We start from the raw sequence: 12420 nt of genomic DNA on the forward strand, positions 1-12420 counted from the left end.
AACAGAATTTAAAGGGCAGAAATAAACCCACACATCTATGGATAGTTAATTTTCCACAAAGGAGCCAAGAATATACAATGGAGAAGGGAAAGTCTCTTCAATAAATGGTATTGGGAAAACTGGACAGCCACATGCAAAAGAAAGTAGATCATTATCTTAACGGCATACAAAAAAATTAACTCAAAATGGATTAAAGACTTTAATGCAAGACTGAAAATCATAAAAGTCATAGAAGGAAACATAGGAAGTATGTTCTTTGACATCTGTCTTAGTGGTATCTTTTTGAATACCGTGTCTCACCCATCAAGGTAAAAAAATTAAAAAATAAATGAAATGGACTACATCATATGAAAAACTTCTGCATGGGAAATAAAACCATCAACAAAATGAAAAGACAAGCCAGCAACTAGGAAACAATACTTGAAAATCATATGTCCAATAAGGGGTTAAGTTCCAAAATATACAAAGAACACATACTACTCAACAACAAACAAACAAACGGATCAAAAAATGGGCAGAGGATATGACTAGACATTTTTCCAAAGAAGATACGTAGATTGCCAACAGGCAAATGAAAGGATGTTCAACATCACTAATTATTAGGGAATGTAAATCAAAACTACAAGAAGGTAACTCACCTCCTACTCATCATAATGGCTGTTACTAAAAAGATGAGGAATAACAAGTATTGGAGAGGGTGTAGAGAAAAGGGAAACCTCATGCACTGCCAGGAATGCAAAGCAGTGCAGTCACTATGGAAAACAGTATGGAGACATCAAAAAAATAAAAATAGTGCTACCATATGATTCAGCTATTCCACTTCTGAGTATTTATCCAAAAAACATGAAAATAATAATTTAAAAAGATGTTCACGCCTATGTTCATTGTAGCATTATTGACCAAAGCAAAGAGTTAGGAGCAATCTAACTGCCCATCAATAGATGAATGGATAAAGAAGATGTGATATACTTTTACAATGGAATACTACTCAGCAATACAAACGACAAAATTCTGTCATTTGTGACAAAATGCATGGACCTTGTGGGTATTATGAGAAGTGAATTAAATCAGACCAAAAGTCAAATATCCTGTGATCACACTCACGACTGGAAGATAAAAGCAACAACCAAAAAACCACATAGACATAGAGATTAGATTAGTAGTTACCAGAGGGGAAAGGGAAGGGAGGAAGACTAAAGGGGTCATAGGGCACATGTGTTCAGTAACAAATGGTTATTAGGCTTTGAGTGGTGAACAAGATGTAGTCTACATAGAAATCAAAATATAGTGGCATACACCTGAAATTTATATAATGTTAAACCAATGTTACTTCAATAAAAAATTAATAAATAAGTAAATAAATGCAAATGGGAGATTTCACTTACCAAAAAAAAATCCTTTGAACCATCATCCAGGAAATTCTGTGTCAGCTATAAAACCACTTTATCTCTGTTTCTCCAGTCAGAGACTACAGATACAATCACCTCTCACTTCATATAGTTGTTACACTCATCTGTAATATATTACATAACACAGTGTCTTGTATATGCAAGGTCATCAAGTTTTAGCTGGATTATAGCACTTGTAGACATTAAACATATTTATATAAAAACAAAGTCATCTACTTTTTGTTCTTTTGACTTGCTGTAATAGCGCTCTGACTGTTCACATAATGTATTTACTTTGTCAGGTAGGAGTTATATTTTAACTTCCTGATTGAGTCTTCCTCAGATATAAGCATGCCCAATGGCAAAAGGAAACAGCAAGTTGAAAAGAAGCATTGCATTCCACCAGGATGTCTATGAAATGGATTTCAGTTATGCTGCTGCTACTGCAGAGTTCTTACTTGAGACCTGGGAATGCTGGAAAGGTGATGGTGTGGCCCAAAGAATACAGCCACTGGATCAATATGAAGACAATCCTGGATGAACTTGTCTAGAGAGGTCATGAAGTGAGTGTTCTGATGTCTTCAGCTTCCATTCTTGTTAATCCCAACAAACCGTCTGCCGTTAAATTTATTAAATTTGAGACTCATCCTACAACTTTAAAGATAATATGAACATTTTTTCATGCAGATAATCTCTAAATGGATTTAGGATCTTCCAAAAGTTACATTTTCGACGTACTTTTCACTAATGCCAGAAACCCTTTGAGAAAATTCTGGTTGGATTGGAAAGTTCTGTAAAGATGTAGTTTTGAAGAGGAAACTTCCCAAAAAAACTCCAAGAATCAATGTTTGATCTCCTTCTTGCAGACGCCATTGGACCCTGCGGTGAGCTGCTGGAGGAGCCACTTTAAACACCAGCAGCGGATACTTTCTGCTTCTCTCTTGGCTGTCCTTTTGAAAAGCATAGTGGGGACTTCCATTTCCTTCAACACACATAGTTATTTTTATGTCAGATTTAAGTGATCAAATGATATTCATAGAGAGGGTATAAAATATGATTTATGTACGTTATTTTGACTTTTGGTTCCAAATGCTTAGTGAGAAGTGGAATGAGCTTTACAGTGAAGCACTCGGTAAGTCATGGTTTTAGTTAGCACCTTGAAGTCCTAACTCTTTTAGTGTCTTGGAAGGTGAGTTTATAAAGTCAGAGGAATGTGTTTCCTATAAGTGGAATGAAGAAATTATAAAATGATCTCTCAATCTGACAAATATTATGGAAATGCTTAAATTATAGGCCACTCAGGAATTGTCTCCTATGGTATAGTTTAGTTTCATTTAAAAGTTAAGCTTATTTACCATAGTACTTGAAGGATTTCTTCACAAGAGACAGATATATTGGCTCTTCACCAGACTTAGGAACCTGTAATTTGAGGTTTCTAATGATTTCATGTTCCTTCAATAAGTATATACACATCATCTCTTTAAAGATCTAAAATTCTTTTGAAGGTGGATATATACAGTATTAAACTACATTTTTTGAAAATTATCTATTTATTAAATAAAAAATGAGCCAAAATTTAGAATGAGCACATCTATTGCCATAATTTATAAAAATCTTTCAGATTTATTTGCAAAAAAATATTATTTAATAAGAAAATAATACTACGGTTCTAACATAAACCAAATGCAGGAGTAACCCTACTTTCCAAAACCTCACAGCTTACCTGGAAAATCTGGGATCAAGGGAATAGCTTGTTAAACTGTAGAAACTAAATTGAGTCCTCTGGGGAAAGATGTTCCCATGCACATGGTAAGGTTAACTGAGGAAGTGAAATCATTGTTTACATGTGCATTTGATACTTCTGCGCTTTACTGAGTAAACAAGTGTATGTTTAATTCTTTAGGGGCTTAGGTATATTAAATGTTTTATGATTCAGAGAGATCTCATGTAACTTTAGAGACAAAGTCTACTACACTTTGTCTTTTGTGTATATGTATATACATGAAAAACAAGTGTAAATCATAAACACATATAAAACATGTATATACATAAATACATTTTTATTTTGAAACCACAGACAGCTTTAAATATCTTTGGTTACATCATTCCAAGTTGCTTTTAGAAAATTACCTGGTATATGCATATTAAAATATTCTAGTTTCCTCTACCTTTGCTTTCCTTTTTCCCTTCAGGAAGACCCACTACAATAACTGAGTTAATGAAGAAAGCTGAAATGTGGCTCATTCGAAGCTACTGGAATTTAGAATTTCCTCCTCTACTCTAATCACATTTTGAATTTGATGGAGGACTCCACTCCAAACCTGCGAAACCTCTGCCTAAGGTGACCTATTCCTGTTTGCTTTTTTTTTTTCACTTTGCATTTTCAGTAGGATTGATTCTGGGTTCTTCATTTAGAATGTTTGACTCACAGTGAGAGAGATAGAGAAAGTGACCTGGCAATGAAAATCTCATATATTTCTACTAAGTTGCAATTATATAAATTTCCTTATCATGACAGAATAAAGAATTATACTTTGGAGACTTTGGGAACAGGGTCAGTTAAATCAAGGCCTCGTTATTCAAAACATAAGAAAGTGTCAGCAATTTATTCAGAAAACAATCTTAAAGTGATTAGCATAGGCGAGGCACAAGTGAAGGATAAGCAGAGAAACGTTGCAGAGCCTGCTTGTGCCCCACCGCACCAGACATTTAACTTTCAAAGAGAGAATATAATCAAGTAATAAAAATTGGGTGAAAGGTAAAACAAGGACAAAACATAAAGCTACCATAATGCTAGAGAACATCCCATAGGATTGGATCATAGTACCTCAGGAGTGACGTCAGCAATCTGGTGGCATAATGAAATGTCTGGGGTTTCTCCCCCGCTTCAGCAACAAAAATTCCTATCTACCCATGAATAAAAGGTCCTTAATAGGAGTTTGGGGATCCAGCATCATCGCCAGGGGACCGTGGAAGAGTCTCATGCATCTGTTCTTCTGGTAATAGGTAGACAGACTCCATATTGGCTGTGGTACCTACAGAAGACTGGGAATTGTTTACAGCTCCTCATGACTGCAGTCCAGGAGCACCTACAGAACACTGACTTGGGCAGTCACCTGTGTATTAGAGAGCCTTTGGAAGCCCAGATTTCCAGAAGAAGTCCCAGCATTTGGTTGGAGCACAAAATACATGAGTTTCAATGCTTTGGAGTGGGTGAGAGGAACAACTGGACTTTGCCAGCATCACCCCTCCCCTAAGGGGCAGCACAGCTTAGGGCTAAGAGAAGTCCCAAGATTTCTCCTGCAAGGGAAAAGGAGAGCCGGTGAATGGATGCCAAGCTTCGCCACCTGTTAGGATGCTTCCAAAGACTCGTTTCTCTCTCACAGCATACAGAGTATTAAATTATCACTTCAGTGGCCAGCCCCATGGCCAAGTGGTTAAGTTTGACCCCTCCGCTTCAGTGGCCCAGGGTTTTGCTGGTTCAGATCCTGGGTGCGGACATGGCACCACTCATCAGGCCACACTGAGGTGGCATCCCATATAGCACAACCAGAAGGACCTACAGCTAGAATATACCACTATGTACCTTGGGGAAGGCTTTGGGGAGAAGAAGAAGAAGAAGAAGAAGAAGGAGAAGGAGAAGGAGAAGGAGAAGGAGAAGGAGAAGGAGAAGGAGAAGGAGAAGGAGAAGGAGAAGGAGAAAGAGAAGGAGAAGGAGAAGGAGAAGAAGAAGAAGAAAAAGAAGATTGGCAGCAGATGTTAGCTCAGATACCAATCTTTAAAAAAGGAAAAAATATGAATTTGGTGACTGGGGGGATGGAATAGATCAGGAGAGTGGCGTATAAGATTCCCTGAGGGCGTTAAAGGGACTTGGTTCCTCCTGCTGTGTTCCAGACTCACCAGGAAGCCTGAGCACAAGCCACAATGAAAATCTCTCCTACAGATACCCCAGCTGGCCTGTAGGCACCCACAGAGCACTGAGTTCTAAACTCACAACTCCTACAGTCAGTTCCCTGCAAGAGGAAGCTTTGACAGACGGCTAGGGAGCATGAGCAGGAAGCAGTTAAGGGTCTGGGGCAAGAGAGAAACCACAAACTTGAGCTGTAGCAACACCTCAGGGAAAGAAAAGGGAAGCTAACAGCAGCTGGACAGGTGCTTTATAGGGTGGCGAGAAGACATACAGCCTTAAGAAGCCTTCCACAAGAGAGAGCAAGAAGCATGGAGCAGGTGTATCCATAAAAGATCTGTGAAAGCCACATCTACAGCAGGACTAAAGAAAGTCTTCTCTGCCTGAAGGCTGTTAGTAGAGATTGAAGTAGGTGACCGCCAGTTTAAGTGCAAAAACAACAACACAAAACTCCAAAGAACATGAACAATCAAGGAAATATGAGATCATGAAAAGTTGACATTAATCCTCCAGTAACCAAATGCAAAGATATGGAGATATACTACTTACTCAACAAAGAATTAAAAATAGCAGCTTTAAGGAAACTCAATGATCTACAAGAAATTCAGAACACTTGTACACTGATGGTGGGAATGTAAATTGGTACAGCCTCTATAAAAATAAATATGGGGGTTCCTCAAAAGCAGAACTATCCTATGATCCAGAAATCCTACTTCTGCATATATATCCAAAGGTAAGAAAAACAGAATATCCAAAAGATATCTACAATACCATGTTTATTGCAGCATTATTCACAATAGCCAATATATGGCTAAAACTTGTGTCTGTCTGTGGATCAATGAGTAGAGAAGATGTGATACACACACACACACACACACTGGAATATTAGTCGGGCATGATAAAGAAAGAAATCCTGCTATTTGGAGCCACGTGGGTGCTCTTGAGGGCATTATGCTCAGTGAGATAAGTCAGACAGCAAAGGACAAACAATGTTCGATATCACTTATATGTGGAATCTAAAAAAGCTGAACTTGTAAAAACAGAGAGTGGAATGGTCATTACATGGGCTGGTGGGAGGGAGGAGATTGAGAAGGTGTTGGTCAAAGGGTACAAACCTGCAACTCAAAGTGAAGTTCTGACAATATAATGCACATCATAGTGATGATACTCAACAATAGTCCATTATATACTGGAAAAGTTCTAGCGAGTACATCTAAAATGTACTCACCACACACAAAAAAAATGATAAATATGTGTGACCTGATAGAGCTGTAATCTAATACAGTGGTAATCATATTGCAATGTATAAATCAATCAAATCAATGCATTGTACACCTTAAAACTTACAGAGTGTTATATGACCATGATATCTCGGTTTTAAAAAATGGAGCATTAAACAATAATTAGGCTAAGACAGTAAACATTTTATGTTGGAAAGCTTAGGTCATTAATTTCCAGGGGAAGAAAATCAATTTAAAACAGAAGCATCAAAAAAAACAAGTAAGAAGTTTTCACCAGGTATCCAGGAAACATTTCACTCCTTACATTTTTGAGGGAGGTGGAGGGGTAAGAGGTGCATTGAGCTATGAAGAATTTACTTGGTATAGAATGTAATAAAATTTGGAAGCTGGTAAGCATCAGGGACCACAAGTAAGGACAATTCTGAAACAATTACACGTGAACAGAGCTTTATCAGGAACTTTATATATTATATATATGCTATATATTTTTATATATATTGAGCTACTCGGGGAGGTGACCAGCTCTCTGCCGCAGGAAGCCTGCTGTATCTCTCCCACTGTGAGGCAGCTGCTCCCTGGGGGACTCAGTGAGGTGAGGATGAGGACCTATCGCTGTCAGTTACACATAGCCCATTCTACCAGGACATCCACTTTACAGAATGATTTCAGGGCCAAATATGTCATACATAAACAAGTCAGAAATATGGTCACTCATTTAAATAACAAATATATTTCTGCATTACAAACAGAAATCTGAAGGCTGTCTAATGGAAACTCCAAACAATAATATCAGACTCATGAATAACAGTGATTCCTAACTCCCAGCCTTTAAAGAGTGATTTAGGGGAGAGCTTGGGAAGTACTGACAAAGATTAAAGTGAGGTATAAATTATTACAGAACTTAGAGGAAAAAGATACAAGTCATCCCAATCATAATTAACTTTTACCTAGTGCTCATTGTCAGAGAAATAAAATACTAATGACTAAACTAAAATAATTCTCCAGAAAACCTGCCGGGAATAAACACAAATATTTTAGTGGAACTATAAGAATAAAGAACTAAAGGTGAGTTAATATTCTGCTGTGTGGCCTCCTTCCAAGGATCTACATTCATAAGTATTAGCAGTATAAATGTAGAGTCTGAGTATACTATTTTCCAAGAGTTATCTCCTCCTCACTACTGTGTAGCGGCTCTCTTCAGTTTCTTGCTTAACAAACGCAAATACACACATACTTGCAAAAAGATGCATAGTAAAGGAAATTAATCCCATATTACTTGTATCCTTACAAACTGAGAGATTAGGTCTGTTATGTAACAGACACTGATGAAAACATAATGGAGTTTCCTCAAAAAATTAAAAATAGAATTACCATAAGGTCCCAGAATTCCACTTCTGGGTATTCATCCAAAAATTGAAATTAGGATCCCAATGAGATATTTTCACACCCAGCTTCATAGCAGCACTAATCACAAGAGCCAAAACATGCAAGTAACTCAAGTGTTCATCAATGGATGAATCAATAAAAAAAAATGTGGTATTTACACACAATGGGATATTACTCAACCTTCAAAAGGAAGGAAATTCTGACACATCCTACAACAGGGACAAACCTTGGGATATTATGCTGAGTGAAGTAGGCCAATCACAAAAACGACAAATACTGGACGATTCCACTCATATGAGCTAAATAAACTAGTCAAATTCATGAAAACAGCAAGTAGAATTAAGATTGCCAGGAACTGGTGAAGACGGGAAAGGGAAATTATTGTATAATGGGTGGTCCCAGTTTGGCAAGATGGAAAATTTCTGGAAATCGGTTATACAACAAGGTGTATATACTTAACAGTATGGAACCGTACACTTCAGAAGAGTTAAGGTGGTATATTTTATGTTATGAATATTTTACTACAATTAAAAAAAAACAGCCACTACTGCTAATTAATAGGAATTATAATTCCTATTAATACTTGATTCTCTCTCTTTAGCTGTTTTCAGCAGTCATTTCAATAGTGTTTTCTACACTGTTTCTCTTTCATAATGGAGCAAATATTTCTCTGCAGGAAATGGAAGAGTTTGCCCAGAGCTCTGGAAAAAATGTTATTGTGGTGTTTACTTGGGGTCATTGGTCAGTAACATGACAGAAGAAAGAGCCAATGTGATTGCATCAGCCCTTGCTCAGATTCCACAAGAAGTTAGATAAAGTAACTTACAGTGGGCAACTACTTAATGAGTCTGTTAAACTCTGTAAAGGGTCTGATTATAAAACTTTCCTGCATAAAATGTACCTATTGTGATCATTCCAATTTATCTCAGATACCACTTTAAAAACCATAATATGAATGGCAGGTACTAAAGTAGTACAGAGAGTGTTTTTGATGGACAATAACTTTGGCATTAACATTACGATCAAAAAGAAATATTTTAGGTGTGCAGTGGGAAGTTTCAACATTATAACGATATTGTGAGCAGGTACAAAAATCAATGAATTCTGCCCTGTCGTTTGCTCCTTTTCTTTGCAGGATTCCTGAGGGCACTGCACAGCCTACAGATGCTCTCAGAAAGAAGTTAAATTACAAAAGTAACATTAGGCAGGAACTGTTAACATTCTGAAAGGCATCATGTGGTTTAGTGTTGTCAGGTAGTCCAGGCCTCTTTCACTTGCTCTAAATTTTGAAACAGACCTGTTCAGTGTTCCTTCAGGGTGCTATTCAGAGAAAGGATGGCGAGTGCTCACCAAGCTTCATCCAGGTACTTATTCAGCCAGGAGGATTTAGAGAAAGAGAAAAGCAGACTGAAAAAGAAAAAGAGAGAGAGAGAGAGAGAATACCTCTCTTGTGGTCTGGGCCCTGCTAAAGTCTGAAGCGGGAAGATGAAAGAGAAGGCGTGCAGGTCGGTCCAGCCCTTTATGTGACCCTGTGGTTTGTAAAATGCTAACTCAAGAGCACGCTGATTCTAACCTATCAGAATATTAGCTCCTCCTGATTGAAGAAGTTGAGGGGAACATAAAAAGAAATCAACCACAAGCAAGTCTAGCATGGGAAAGTTTTAGGTGCCGCCTTCTCCATAAAACATGGTAGTACATTATTTCTAATATATGCAGAATACACTCGGAGTCTCTGAGTATTTGAGAATTACTTTTTGGTTTCCTAACTGATAGAGCTTTCTCCTTATCGCCTATTTGCTGAGATTATTTTTGCTGAAATTATTTTAACATTTACACAGCAAATAGATGTTAACCACTGGTAAATTAGAATTCAGCTTATGAAGAGTGTTTGCAAATTCCAAAATCTGACCTAACATTGATACTGGACTTAGAAATGACTTGGCTATAAGAAACCGTTTTAATCAATGCTGTCAATATTTGGAGTGCATCCTTAAAGTTTTAATCGTTAATTGAATAAAATTTAGCATCATCATGATATTTGATTTTTTTCCAAACTTATTCTGTTATTTATGTAGGGGCAAGGGGCTCTTCTTTTCTACATTTAAAGAGTTTTCCAACCTAGCAATAGTGATAATACTCTGGATTCATGTAAAAAATTACCATTTGAAATTTTTCTTGGAAGTGGTGATTAATAATTAGTAATTAAAACAAGCTAAATTTACTTATTAGTTATAAATTATTTGTTATTATTAATAAATTATTAAATTTCAAAATTACCTGATTTTCACAAATAGCTGATTGCATACATTTCCCTTTTTGTATATCAAAAAATTAAAACTCTGATAAAATAACTTATGGAACAAGTGGATACAAGTAAATCCCTTTCCATATTACTCATAAAGAAATAAACAAATTAATAGTACATTTTGAAGTGGAGAGCTACTATAATAAACAGGTAAAACAAAATAAATGTGCAGATCATTAGTAATTTGCTACTGTTTTATGCGCTAGTGTTATAATGACCTTCCCCAAAATTTTGTATACACTTGAATTGGTCATTCATAATCTCATTTGTCTTATCCAAGTGTGAAACATCATGATTGCATTCATACTTGATTGAATATAAAATAAGTATATGAAAGATGAGTACTCCCATTACATCAATGTTTCAATAGTTCTCATTGTTTAGAATCTCTTATCTTCATTTCTTCTTCTGTCATATGTAAGTGGTTTAAGTAGATGTCTCTCAATCTATTTAGAATTCTAACTGCTATATATGTGTATATATGTATACATGTATATACACATATATATACAACTTTTAAGTTCGACTCTGAAATAAGGTATTTTCTTTACTCTAACAGATTATACAGAGATTTGATGGCAAGAAACCAAGTACCTTTGGGCCAACTACTCAGCTCTATAATTCTACCAGAATGACCTTCTTAATAAGACTCTGTAAAATAAACACTCAAATGAGAGGAACCTGAATTAGATGATAATAGCTCAGCAGAAAATAAATTTACTGAACATTTATTATTGGAAACTTCAAAAATAAAAATTAATTTCTTTACATTTATTTCCCAGTCTTGGGAGGAAAGGAAAAGATATAACAATTGGCATTTTCTTACACACAGTCACACTTCTTAAGGCCAGAATCGAAGTATCTTTATTTTAGGTGTAATCACCTTTCACAAAACACTTTTCAACAACATTCTGGGTTGTCACTCTGTCATCTAATTCTCCCCTTACACAAATCCCTTCTCCGACTATGGGTATACATCAGATGCCACTGATAAATATCAGCTCCTCTTTTATTACCAGGGACTCTCCATTTTCTATGGGAAAAAAAATCCAAAATCTCTTTCACAAGTGATAGCATTTCATGATAAACTACAGCTTTTCTTTCCTCTGATTCTTGCCTCATCACTCTCACAGTACCTGCTGCCTTGAAATCCTTCATATCAGACTCAGTGACATCACGCTTTGCTTAAGACAATATATTCTAATGTATCGCCCTTCTCTTTTTTTTTTTTCCCACCACATCGTTTGTTTCTTTCTCAGACATGTTGTGTCTAACACTGTCCACCTGGCAATTTTGTATTCATCTTTGAACCCACAAGTCAAATACCAATCTTCTATGTAGCTTTCACTTACTTCTCCAGCAGACTTAGGTCTTCCACCTTTGAGTTGAAAGACATTTTACTGTAGCTTCATGGGTATAATAATCTTTTATTTAGAATACAATGCCTACTTCAGTACCTTATATTGCCCCAGTCTCATTTTATTATGACTTACGCATAATAATTTGCTGAAATTCACTCAATCCTAAGTCAACCAAAGACCAAAGCCATTATAACAAACACAGGATGGGACTAATGCCATCTATGAGGCAATCTACCATGAGATCCCTATGATGGTCATTCCTTTGTTTGTGGATCAACCTGATAATATTTCTCACATGAAGACTAAGTGAGTAGTTGATAGATTGCACTTGAACAAAGTGTCAAGTGCATATTTTCTCAATGCAGGGAAGGCAGTCATTAATGATCTTTTGTGAGTATCATATGAATTTTATAGTTAAACAGGTGAATTTTATGGTATGTAAATTATAATTATAAAATCTGTTAAATAATGATAATAAAATCAATTTTTGCATGCTAAGAGATTTACAGTTTCAGAAATTTAGGTAACAGAATGAAAGGATTTATGCTATTTCTTGTAGTTTATCAATTTTTCCTTCTATAGGTTCTATCATATTTTTAAAAATGTGTCCTTTTTACAATTACTTATGTAACTTTACATTTGTATCATAATTTTTATTTAATAGATAGTATTTATACATAGCGTTTTTTGTCAGTGGTGAGCAAGAGTTTCATCCAATTTTGAAAGCCTAACGTTGACATAATTAATATGACTTAATCCATCGTAAGTCTACTTTTATTGTCATCCAGACATTTATTTCTAATTTGAATTTTAGCCCCATAGATTTAGTGAG

The 12420-nt window shown here is 36.1% G+C and overlaps 1 pseudogene; it reads left to right on the forward strand.

Moving 5' to 3' along the window:
* The first annotated feature begins 1766 nt into the window (after positions 1-1766).
* LOC102150179 (UDP-glucuronosyltransferase 2B31-like) lies at positions 1767-10912 on the forward strand (annotated as a pseudogene).
* Positions 10913-12420: the final 1508 nt, after the last annotated feature.

This window comes from Equus caballus, chromosome 3 (assembly GCF_041296265.1).
Source record: "Equus caballus isolate H_3958 breed thoroughbred chromosome 3, TB-T2T, whole genome shotgun sequence".
In the NCBI taxonomy this organism is placed as follows: domain Eukaryota; kingdom Metazoa; phylum Chordata; class Mammalia; order Perissodactyla; family Equidae; genus Equus; species Equus caballus.